General features: G+C 34.3%; 1 protein-coding gene across 2 annotated transcripts in view; it reads left to right on the top strand.

The window, feature by feature from the left end:
• Positions 1 to 14,101, top strand: part of LOC121735804 — a 152,241-nt gene that overhangs the window by 55,207 nt on the left and 82,933 nt on the right. The window lies entirely within an intron of this gene.

The raw sequence follows: 14,101 nt of genomic DNA, 5'->3' as shown, positions 1-14,101 counted from the left end.
TGTTTATTACTTAAATATTAAAGGTCAGTTCACATTGCAATCTAACGAGGTGATGGGATGCATTTTTAAATGAGTCATTAAAAATGTCCACAGCCAAACATATGTATAACCTCCTCCTTTTTGGAAGTCATTTAAAACTGAAATTGCGGCGGAAAAAAAGTCAATTCAATGTGTATCTTCTTGTTTAGTAAATAATAACACCAGTTCTTATTGGCTCATTTTAAATTTCAACGCATCGCCTCGTAACGTTGTTGCTTTGTGAACTAATCCTAAGAAACTTATACTACATCACAATAAATTTTGTAGTTCTCAGTGCTATTTATACTAAAGGCACAATTGTTACACATTTATATTAAAGGCACAATAATTGTTGCACATTTGTTAACAATCCAGTCGCATTTTTAATTAATTGTCTTTTATTTACATTTTTTGAAAATAACAGATAATAAAAACGTTTTCCGTTTTAGACCACACTATAACATTTTTCTGTCAGTATCACCACAATATAACATTTAACGGTAGTATCACCACACTTCAATATAATATATTACGTCGTGATTACCTATAACTATACTATAACATATTCCACATTACTATATAGATTTATAGTTTTAACTTTTAGTTCATATACTTACGCGTCTCTCCAAAATTCAATAAATGGTTCATTGTAAAAAAAATACAATATATTGTATTGCCTTTGTATATGATTGATTGATGCCAAAATAAAGGAAAAAAATAGTGTGACCACACTATAACATTCTTACGTTAGTGTGACCACACTATAACATTCTTGCGTTAGTGTGACCTCACTATAACATTTTTACGTTAGTGTGACCTCACTATAACATTTTTACGTTAGTGTGACCTCACTATGACCCAGCTATGACACACTGGGTACTGGGTAGTTACCGCGAAAGGTCAAAACATCGCCATTCATACACTCGACCTTATTGGCACTATTGTTTTAGTATTTCAAAATATTATTGATGATATACGCATTGATAAAATTAGGTAGCCTTTGTCTTTATATTATTATTCATTAGTAGATGTAAAATGAAGATTTTTTATAAAGATAGATTTATGTAAACATGCATTTTTAGTTTTGTTAGTCTCGTTAAAACTAGAGAACGGTTGAACCGATTTAACTAATTTTAGCCTTGAAATAGTCGTGAAAGTCCAGGGAAGGATACGATATTCACTGAGTCATCTGGGTGACAAAAACTGACAGTGTGTCACATCAAACTTCACTAAAATCGGTTCATTGGCGTAAAACTCGGTATAACTTCACAAATAAACATAAAAAGTTTTACAGACTTGCCATAAACAACAAATAAAATTTAAACCAATTTGTAATAAATAAAATATATCATTTTACTAGCTGTCCCGGTGAACTTCGTGTCACTGGAAGACCTTCCCTGTACTTCAAGGATTATTTTAAGACTAAAATTAGCAGAATCGGTTCAGCCGTTATCGAGGTATAGCGTTACTAACACAATTGGAAATCCATTTATATATATTACTAGCTGTCCCGGTGAACTTCGTGTCACTTTAAAACCTTCCCTGGACTTCATGGATTATTTAAGACTAAAATTAGCAGAATCGGTTTAGCCTTTATCGAGTTATAGCGTTACTAACACAATTGGAAATCCATTTATATATATATAGATTTCAACTTCTAAACTTTTACTATTAGCTGCGGAACTCTAACATCATTGAGTGTGATAATGTAACATAAATATCTGTCGATTGACTGTCAGCGGCTAATCAGACGGAGCTAAATGTTTTTTAATGCACTGCACCTGTGGAGGTCATTAATTCTGATTTTGGGTGGCCTTGGAGTTTTAAAACTTTAATGATAGCACATAATATAGAGTTACATAGATAATAATTGATTCTGTGTTATATTAAACTAGACGTCTACATGTTTATGGTGCGGAAATCGTAAATTTTTCGGAGAAGGAAACTTTTTCTTTTCCCGTCTTTCAATATAATATTATGTCTATACCAAATTTAATTTATATCAGTTCAGCCGTTTAAGCGTGAAGAGGTAACAGACAGACAGACACTTTCGTATTTATAGTTTTAGTAAAAAAAATTTTTTTTAATGAAATAAGTCAACTGATGGAAAGCAACTTCCGTCGTCCATGGACACTCAAGCATCAGAAGAGCCGCAGGTGCGTTGCCCGCCTTTTAAGAGGGAATAGGGGAGGGTAAGAGAGGGACTAGGGAAGGGTAGGGAAGGGAATAGGGTAGGGAATTGAGCCTCCGGTAAACTCACTCACTCGGCGAAACACAGCGCAAGCGCTGTTACACGCCGGTTTTCTGTGAGCACGTGGTATTTCTCTGGGCATGCCGGTGAAACAGCGCTTGCGCTGTTTCACGCCGAGTGAGTGAGTTTACCGGAGGCCCAATCCCCTACCCTATTCCCTTCCTTACCTTCCCCTATTCACTTCCCTTCCCATCCCTACCCTCCCCTGTTATCCTATTCCCTCTTAAAAGGCCGGCAACGCAACCTGCAGCTCTTCTGATGCTGCGAGTGTCCATGGGCGACGTGGGATAGTTGCTTTCCATCAGGTGACCCGTTTGCTGGTTTGCCCCCTTATTATTTAATAAAAAAAAATTACCAATCAATTTGAATATTTAGCGATTTTTTTTTTCCGGCTGCTTTGCGATAATGCAAATCGATTCCGTACAGTCGATTCTTAATTCTAATAAATACTACGCAGACTCAGTGGGTGAAATGGCGGCCGTGTATCAACGCCCTGCTCTATCTAATTTCTAATCTAACTACAACTTAATTAATAGCCACTTGTTGAAATCGATTTCAAAGTTGATTTATTCCCTCTCGATTATATATCGATTCGACCTGTATTCGATTATCCGTTTGTGTGAATTTATTACGTACAAATTATATTGTGTGACTGTTAAATCATTGAAATTGGGACTGCCTTGTTTTGTATGATTTGTTGAATACACCATAATATACTTGTATAATCATATACTTGCCCATATTTTAATATACCGTAATAAATTATTTTTTGAGGAAAAAATCGTGGTAGCATTGGGTAATTTTGACGTAATTTGAAATTATACCTAAGCGACGATTTTTAATTTCTTTAGGTCTCAGAAACATAATACATAATATTTTATTATTTTAAATTATTATGCTTCCTTAATTCCCTGTATTTTTTTAAATTGAGTGAGGTTTTAAAAGTATGTGACATACCTATCTGTATAATATTATTATATTTTAAGAAAGTAATAAATATTATCGACTAAAAATCTAACAATGCCAAAATAAATAGCCTTACATTCTTTATAAAAATCCTAACGAGACCTAACAAGCAAGACTAATTCGATAAATATGAAAATATTTAAAAGTCAAGGTACTTATGTTACAACAAAATAACTTTTAAGGTTTAGTATTGAATTAAAGGATGGCGCACACTAGGGCATTATCATTGTTTTGATGAAATACAAGACGTTCTATGCGGCTACGTCCACATAAAAAAATAAGAAAACCTACCATATATCTATGATAAATAAACTCTTTACGTAATAAACTGAGTACAGCTCGTTCAAACAAACAATCTTTAGATAATAAAGATTATATTTAATAAATTTAGATAATAAACCTTTATATATATTTAATAAATTTAGATAATAAACCTTTAGATAATAATTTTAAAATTATTTTAAAAATTAGTAAACATTTATTTTACTTTCCTATTGCAGTTTAGCTTTTGAAATCTGAAGGTAATAGTACGGGAGCCCTAGAACAATTATTTTTTATTACTATCAAGCAAATGTTTGTGAGTAGCTTCATTTTGATACGACGAACAACATTTTTATTTGCGAAAAATCTTGAAAGCGGTAGCTAACAGAAATGGAAAAGATTTCTTACTTTGACTTGATGGTCCTAAAATCCCGTACTAATATTTAATTCAAGAGATTTTTTAAAGTGAAAATTTTTTGCGGTCTTCTGCACATTTTGGGATGGATAAAAATATTAAGCTCGCATCAGAACACGTGATTTGATATAAAATTTGTATGACGGAGTAGTGTACTTCAAAATAATTATGCTGGTAAATTCCACACAAACTAAGTGTACGCCTCCCCTTATCAGATTCATTTGATTAGTTAACAGGTGTTTAGTGAGACATAAATTTTGTCGATAATTATATACCACCATGTCGATTGTGTATCTGAATACCAATAATATAATTCCGATTGTATAATTTACATATAAATAAGTCCTTAATCCGATGTAGGCCATCAAAACAAATTTTAATGGTTTTGTAGGCGCTAGATCTAAAATAATTTTATTTTCATTGGTTTGTACTTTATGAACACTTTGAAACAGAATACTATTATACTCATAATAAAATACGAAAGTGTGTCTGTCCATCTGTCTGTTCACGCCCAAACCACTGAATCAATTCTGATGTAATTTGGTATTAATTTGAGTCCCGGGAAAGCACATAGGATACTTTCGTCCCGGAAAAATGTACGGTTCCCGAGTGATAAACAAGTATTAGCGCAACGGGTGTCGTCTAGTGCTGCATAAGTTCCTATGTTGTGGCGAAATCCTAAACATGAGTTTTGGGCACTTTTCGTGCCCAAAACATCACATTTCATAGCCCGCGCGTGGATTTGGTCGCATCCAATTATTTCACAGATGTTTTACCTGCCATGCAGGCAACACACCAGCCAGGCTAATAGCAAGTTGTCACCCGCATGCGGACAACATGCATGACAGGTAAAGCGCCCTTAGATTGTAACGAGACGAGGAGAGAGAGCGATGCGTTCTATTTTTAGATGAGCCATTTAAAACTGAACTTTATTTGCTACACAACAAGATACACATTGAATTGACAGACTTGCCACTTGCGGTGCGGGCTGCATGGATCAGGCATTTTTATAATTACTCATTTCAAAATAGGTACTACGCATCGCCCCACACAATATAGAATGACCCTAACATGACATTTAAGTTAATTACACAAAATTTTGAGTCGACGAACAAATTCGGCGTTGTAATAAACTTAAAGCAACTTGGCTAAGTGCTCCAATTTTTCACAAGTAACTCCTAATCGTTAAGATCTGATATGACGTGCTAATGTGTCAGATGACGCGTCATGACACTGTAATGACGCAATGATGCGACTGTGACGCGTCAAAATGACGAGATAACCGTTGTGATAATTACAGTGTTGACGTGATTGATGGAGTGGTTTTGGTTTTTCTTTGCCGTGTAGTTGCTAAAACATGGAAAAAACAACGTAAGTAATTATTTTGACCTTAACGCTTGTGTTAGAAATTCGTATGATTTGGAATTGTTTCGAGACTATCTATATTAAAACTTAATTATTTTATTTGCATTTGATTTTAATTTTGTTTGTTACTCGAAATTAGTGTGTCTAAGTACCTATTTCTCTACTTCTACCTGCTTTGATATTAATAAGATGCATTTATAACGCCTACTTTAATATTAGTATAAACATAACTTCTTTCAGTCATACTGAATAGGGCCAGGAACGATGCGATGCCTGACTCAGGCATCGCATCGTATAAATCTACGACGCCGCAGAACGCATCGCGAAAATTTCCGATGTGAAAGTGCTACGCTTTATTATGAAATTTTTGCATTTCTGTGCGATGTTGTTTTTGCGATACGACGCCGCAACGCAGTGTTGTGGCCTGGCCCAAAGTTACGACGCTTAATAAACCGTAACCCAGAAAACTAACATTTTCGTGGTTTCTGACTGACAAAATCCTGCACTAAGTGAACTTTTCACGTTCAATTAGTAGACAGACAAACACAATGGCGACCCGAAAAGGCGTCGCACGAACCTTAGACTATTTCTTTGTAATTGCCTATCGGATTTGCATACGGCAATCATTGTGCCTGGTCTGAAGTTATCGGGAGAACATTTGCCGAAGAAGCTTATTTTGGGGAAAATATTGTTTTACGGTTACAAATTCGTTCAGAAGTTTTTCTGTGAAGAATTAAAAAAAAAAGGACGTATTGTTATATTTTTTTTATTATTATTGATAAAATGCACGTAAAATAGACGTCAATCATCCATTGATTTTGGAAAGGCAATAGCGTGTAAATAGCTAAATTGCCTGCGGGATAATACAAAGTTCTCAAAAAAAAAACACTCTGGAATCCGTATCATGCCCGACTAACCTGTTCCATAGTCAGCAGGGGTGCTCCTTCAGGCAATTGCAGTAGCAGCAAGCCCGTTGGATCTTGTAGGAGCAAGATGATTGTCTTCTGTAGCGCGTGGTCCGCTCCGGAGCGTAGCTGAAGTACTCTTGAATTTTGATGCACTTTGGTCGGCCGACCACACAAAAAGTTCACAGCGATTATATTGAAAAAAACCAAAAGGGAAAGAATCTTGAAATTCCAGCTGGATTAAGCCTTTTCAAGGAAAAATTATCAGAACAAAAATTTTCTCGAATGCCATCAAGCCCGGTCCGCGGTAAAAAGCCAGCAAAAACTTGTCATCTCTCAAGTGTCAAAGACATGTCTTCTTCGTCTTCTTCCGACAGTGGTGAATTGCAATATTATGTTAAAGGTTCATCCAACGGTTGATGAACAGAAAACTCCCAAACTGAGCTACATCCTAACAGTGGAAATCAAACACAACACAAATCCAGAGTGTTATTTGAGAACCTATTATTTAATTATTAAGGAAATTAAGGAAATATAATATATTAAATTATAACAAATTAACTGATTGACATGGTGATCTATCAACGCACAGCCCAAACAACTGGACCGATCGGGCTGAAATTTGGCATGCAGGTAGATGTTATGACGTAGGCATCCGCTTAGAAAGTATTTTGATGAATTCCACCTCCAAGAGGTTATAATAGGGGATGAAAGTTTGTATATAATAATACTTCTTAACGCGAGCGAAGCCGCAGGCAAAGGCTCGTTATTACTATAAAATGAAATATAGTAATCTCAAGTGTCTAATCATTATCGTAAATGGAATTTGTGCATAGTAAAAGCAAAGCAATACGTTTCGTTATATTATATTTCCATGAACTGTCAAAATAATATGTAACTATATCTTATTCAAAAATATAACTGTAAAAAAATAATATTATGATACTTATGCAAAATACCCATCTAGAGTTCTTTCAGAATAAAGTGTCAGAATGAAGCCTTAAATCAAAAGCATATTTATCTATTATATACTTTTTTCGTACATAAAAATGGATTTACGATAAAGTGTTAGTAACGCTAAAACTCGAAAACGCCTGAACGGATTGAGCTAATTTTAGTCTTAAAATATTCGTAGAAGCTTTTTAAAGTGACACGAAGTTCACCGGGACAGATAGTAATGTATAAAATGTAACTAAAATATACTGTGAAAAACATTATACGTAAAATATCCGTTAATAAATAATTAAAATAGTTCGTTCAAAATAACGTCTCTCTCAGAATGAAGCGCAAAAACAAAAGCATTTTATAGGAATATTCCCAGCAGGTGGTACGGATTGAGTTGTTCGTTAGTCTAATGTATGTATCTATCATCGCTGGTTATTCGCGCCCACACTGGGACCTGGTTTTTTAACCAATTACCACCATATAGAAGTGAGGTTAGAAAGAATTCAAGTTTGCACTTTATAAGTTATACTAGCAGCGATCAAAAATAAACGGTAATAAGGCTCTTCTTAATTTAAATAGTATTTTGTGTTTAGATTGATATTCAAATTAATATTTTAAGAAAGTAAAATATTTTTTATTTACTTTAAGTTTTAAAGCAACTGCCAAAACATAGGTTTTTTCATCAAACAAGTGACAAACGTAGCTTAATATGCAAGCTTATAATATTTTATCACATTTCATAACATCGTATCACTTCTCTTCTAACATAAACCTTCTCTGGATTTCCACGAATATTTCAAGATTAATATGATCAAGCCATTCTCGTGTTTAAGCGAGACTACCAAAATATAAAAAAATCATTTTATTTATAAAGTTAATAATAATTGTGTTCTGTGACCGAGCTATAGCATACGCCTATCAAAGTTAACAAGTCAACAAATAGTGTAGAACTAACACTATATGTAGATGATTCATTAGGTAAAGGTCTCTGCCGATAAGTGGTACTTAGAATTGATTAGCGAAGCCACTTGAGCCTGGTACTAATTAATTGGACGGTACGGTAACCGAGGCACCATTTTTGGACCTTATCACCAGAGTGTTAAGGTCAAAATGTAATGCCATAAACTCAGTAACTGTACCTATAAAACGAATAGTATCGTTCTGATTGCGTGATTAACGTCACTTCTAGAAATGTCAAAGTTAAGTAGTAACATACGTATAATAAAGTTATATAGTTTCTTACGCCGGTTCTTCTCGGCGGGGTAGTTCCCGAACCGGTGGTAGGCAACGTAGTCTTCGTTCGACTTTCAAAAAGTGTATCATGATACCCATTTTGAATAAAAAGATATTTTATTTTATCAAGTCAAGATTTTTTATAGTAAAGACATTTTCAAGATCCCCTCGTTTCAAGATTTTCAAGATTATCGTTTTGATATTTTGATGATACAAGATACCTTGTATCATCAAAATATCAAAACGATAATACTTTGGGGCGACGTGTATGAGTCCCATATAAAGATATCATTGGGAAAGTAGCAGCGCCAAAGGGTTACTTTTGACTATGTTTCTTTCAGTAATGCTTGAACTCCATGAATTACAATAATTTAAAGTAATGAACTCTTAAGTGTACAAATTTCGACGTGCTTTACCATTATACTTTCCAGCATTTATTATTAGTCAACTTTGGCGCCCAACGTGGGGCAAAAATTTACAAAGTTCTTTATTTACAACATTCTGATACTAAAATGTATCTTTCCAAACACTCAAAAGCGTTAGCATTATTTAATTACCATCACGTAAGAATCGTTAAGGTGCGGCCCCATTACCGCCGGCCGTGCGCTCGTTACCGCGACGCAGATGGATGCCGCGGTGTGGACCATCACTTATCTTTTGTTTTAATGGCCGCCATTTTGTATTTGAAGCTCGAGCTATTCTTCCGATGCCGTGGGAATTTGAGGCTAAGGTAAAGATGACATGTCAACTTTAAAAAAAAGCGAGAGACGAATTTAAAAGTTTTTTTTTGTTGATTAGACGTACCGTAACATGAAAAACTATGTTATTTTAACAGCAGGCTCTTTTGACTTGGATGGGCGTAAAAAGCATGTCATTTCCAATGATAAATATTATATTTATTTTTTACTAGATGAACCAGGGGGCTTCCCAGTACTTCCATCCTAATAAAAACCTTCCCTGGATTTCCATAAATATTCCAAGACTAAAATTAGCCAAATCGGTTCAGCCGTTTTTGACTTTTAGTTAGACTAACGAAAAAAGTTTTATTTTCATAGATTTTTCAACAATTTTTTTTACGTTGCAAATAAAATAAAGAACTTTATTATAATATCTAACATAATCCTGACTTACTTAATATGTTGTAAATTAAGATAATACAGTCTAATCGGGCTTAGATAACTTTAGATAAGTTAGAAAGTGTAAATTCCCGTACTCTGCGCGGCAGGTCCATTAGGGATATCGATATTATCGCTCGGTTATTGTATCGATGTCTCGGGAAAGTATCGATTAATTATATCGATGTTTTAGCGACATCGATTTTTATCGATAGATGGGGGCACGTAACGAGTTATGATCGATGCTAATTCTAGTGTAATCTATGACTCATATCGAGTAAGTGGTTTTGACTGGAGGCTTATGGAATGTAGTGCAACGAATTCGTTATATTTATTTACTAAGTTTTAATCAAAATATGAAGATGTAATATTTCATAATATAAACTTTGGCATTTTTTATGTAGTTTGGTGCTTCGATTCGTCGTCTCAACTTTAGAAGCCAATTTTCGGTCCTTCCCTTTATTTTTGAAGAATTTCATAATTGACAGATTTTTTTTCTTCATAGAATATTCTGTCTTCTGTTGTTGTAAGCAACTGCACCACAGTTTGCTTAATACTATATTTTACTGTGCAACTTAGTTATGCTGGTAATAATAATTATTCATTTGTCTACTAGTAACATTCCCCAGATGAAATCAGCTATCTGCTTCTTTCCTGCAGATGAAATTTCCTTAAAATCGGTTCAGCTAAGACGATAGCTGTTAAGGTTAGCATTTCGCAAATGTTGCAATATTTGTGAGCTAAATTTCAAAAATAACATTTACCTGCAAACAAAATGGCTCAAGAATTCGAACCCGCGAACAATGCGTTGCGAAACCGACCGCATCCTTCAACAATCGTTTAACGAATAAATTATATACTCAATTGCATTTCCCTTTCACAAACTAACTACTCACAACTCAGTACAGTCGGAGAAATATACAGCTTGGCCCCAAGCAGTTCTCGTTTTTGTGGCCTCCTCGGAAAGCGTTATGGTTTTGTCAAAATTATGTTTAAATCCATCAAAATATTTTTACTGACGTGTACGTATTTGACAATCATAATGTTTTGTCATTCAAAACATTATGATTGTCAAATACTCCTAGTATTTGACAGTCATAATGTTTCGAATGACAAATCTAAATCAAATAGTAAGACAGGGCCTGTTTCGCCACTTCCTGATAAAGTGCCGGATAGGGCTATCCCCCAAAAAATATATAAACTACGTCTATCCACAACTTTTTGTCAGATTCTCCATACTCTATCTGTCAAGTTAAGTGGTGGATAGCCTATCCGGCACTTTATCAGGAAGTGGTGAAACAGCCAAGAGTAGGTACCCCAGTTTTATAGTGATCCCTTGCCACATATTAATTTTACCCAAGAAGGCCTCTTTTTCTTTAATTTAATGTTAATATTATTAATTTAATCATTTTTAAATGATCATAATACAATTAACAACATTTCATTTATTTAATCATCAAAAATAAAAAAATTCCATTTCTTTGTTTTTATTTCTGAAGTCCTAAAAAAAATTACAGATTTTTTAAATCATTAATTTCCGAGAAAAAAAATTAAAACGAAAAATCCACTTGTGACGTCATTGGTACGGCAGAATACGATACGATACACACCTTTGCTTGTAGGAACGAAAATAATGCAGATCTAAACACAATAACAAATTCAATAACCTCATTTTAAAAGGTAAAAAAATATGGGTTTTTAACCCTTACTTTTATATTTCGTCATAAAACAAGTACAAAAAATATTTGAAATGTTGTCAATTTACCTACCTATATCCTCATATTTCAGGCTAAATACGAACTGTGTGTCACTCTAAACTTTGAAGCCGATTTAAAAATAATTAATATAAACAATTTATTTTGATTCTCAGAAAACAACATAGGATAATTTTATGTGAAAACTAGCTGTCCCGGTGAACTTCGTGTCACTTTAAAACCTTCCCTGGACTTCTACGAATATGTTAAGACTAAAATCAGCCCAATCCGTCCAGCCATTTTCGAGTTTTAGCACGACTAACACATTTGAAAATCCATTTTTATATATACATATAGAAGATATTATAATATTCTACTTGTAATTTGAATTTTTGCTTGATCATTTCATTTCATTCCAACGATATTTTGTCTCCTACAACCTCGTAGCGTGCTTCAAAAACTCTATATACTCGGCCAACTGTACGTAGTTAGGCAAGACGACAGTATTGTACGGCCGAATCGAATAGATCCCTATCTGTGCCGCTCTCGATACGAGCTTTTATGCTAAATTTGTTAATCCTCAGCTACACCTCATCGTTATCAGGATTTAGAGATCTTAGTTAAATCTTTAGAATATTGTGATCCTTCAATCCACTTGTTAATTATTTATTTAATAGAAATAGTTTTAATATTGATTTCTTACAAATATCAAATTGTCATCCATACGTCATTACATAGCTGTCATTTTACGTCAATTACATAGCTATCATTTTCGTTTTGTTATTCCAAGTCTGATTCTTTTTTGTTATACCACGTTTTATAGTGACTGACGTTTCATGTCAAGTCACACAGGAACGCTGTCGAACGGGATAAAAAGTATCCTATGTCCGTCTCCTGGCTCTAAGCTACCTCCCTACCAATTTTCAGCCAAATCTGTTCTGCCGTTCTTGAGTTATAAGTGGTGTAACTAACACGACTTTCTTTTATATATATAGATTATTTACATCGTCTAGTATCAAAATGTTCTGTACATAATAATATGTAATATGGTCAAACCACATACTGTCTTATGTCCTTTCCCGGGACCCAAAGTACCAAACTTCACCAAAATCGGTTCAGCGGTTTGTGCGTGAAGATGAAAAACATACACACTTTCGCATCTATAAAATTAGTATGGATTGTGTTAGTTTTAGTCTATCAATTACTGTAAATCTTTCAGCGCTGCTACTTTCACAGTGAACTCTATGTAAGGAACACATGCACACCTTTTTATACACTTTTTTTTGTTATAAAATAAGGGGAGAAACGAGAAAATGGGTCACCTGATGGAAAGCAACTACCGTCGCCCATAGACACTCGCAGCATCAGAAGAGCTGCAGGAGCGTTGCCGGCCTTTTAAGAAAGAGAGAAAATATATATTTTCAATACACACAAAGACACAATTATTATAATATAAACAGAACAATAGTAGACAAACTAGTATAGTTATTTGACAAATTGTACCTAGATGTGACCAAAAAAAGGTCCAGTTTAGCTTAGGCCATGTTGAACACATGACACCGGTTTTCAACTGAACCGCTAAGTGAAACACGGATGTCATTTACCTAACTAAATATAATCTAGGGTGCTTAAAATATGTGTTAAGAGGGCTCTCTTCTTGAAGGCTTGTAGTTCGTATTGGTCCGGAAATACTGCTGGTTCGTTCCAGAATAACTTAATTATTTTATTACATCTTCATGATGATGATGGACTTGTCAACTATCTGTGTCAGTCACTTGGCAACAGATGACCGATCTGATGTGTCGTATACGTCGGTTTGTAAACTGTAATCCACTATGAGGCCCTGCACACGCTATAGAATATGTTATTGTTACTGTGGTTTAGCTTTCTACTTTTATATTTTATTTTATTTAATATGCATTTGATAATATCAAGTTTAAAGATGCAGCAATGATAAAAAATAAAATTTCAATACAAAAGACTTCAACGCGTTCCACTTTTGTAGAGAAAAACAAATATCATCTCCATAATATTATTTTAATTGATGCCGTACATAATAATATTACAGATTCAAATTCGATATTTAATACTAATATAAAAAATGGGTTGACTTATAATAAAATGTTGTGGTAGGTAAAAATAAAATCAAAATATTATTTTAAACAATAATATAATTTATTTATTATCTTGTGTCTGATTGAACCTGTTTGAACTTTTGGATGTTTTAACTCATTTTAAAGAGGAGATTTTATGACCGTGGCCCTATGTCTATAGTGTGCGATCATAACGTTTTATTGCTAAACGACAATTGCCACGATACAAACATCGCTATTTGATTTCACTCCGATAAAAACGGTGTGTTTTTATTCAGTATTCACACAGTTTTGCCTTAATAATAATTATTATTTTTAGCAACCAAATTTTAACAGTATTTTTATAATTATTACAAGAAGTAAAAACCAAATTTAAAGTAGAAACCAGATCCAAGATATCAAATAGAAGTATTAATTATTTTTAAGAAGGAACGCTAACACTGGTTTTCCATACAAACGTGTTCCCCTGTTTTCTCCCTAAACAATGCGTCTAGATAAATGATTTTTATACAAAATTGGGATCACTTAAACCTATGCCCCTACGTTCGATCTTCTTCAAAAATCGCAAAAAATGAATGCCCCGTACCCCGCCAATTCACCGACCATAAATAGAATTTGAAAGATCTTTAAGATAAAATAAAAACGTAGAGGCATAGACTCACTCTTCCTGAAGATGTTATACGTGGGAGAGCCATGCTTCGGCACGAATGGGTCGGCTCGACCGGAGAAATACCACGTTCTCACAGAAAACCGGCGTGAAACAGCGCTAGCGCTGTGTTTCGCCGAGTGAGTGAGTTTACCGGAGGCCCAATCCCCTACCCTATTCCCTTCCCTACCCTC

The sequence above is a fragment of the Aricia agestis genome, chromosome 18, assembly GCF_905147365.1.
Source record: "Aricia agestis chromosome 18, ilAriAges1.1, whole genome shotgun sequence".
Classification (NCBI taxonomy): Eukaryota; Metazoa; Arthropoda; class Insecta; order Lepidoptera; family Lycaenidae; genus Aricia; species Aricia agestis.
Note: the sequence above shows the minus strand (reverse complement) of the source record. Positions and strands in the feature narration are given on the sequence as shown.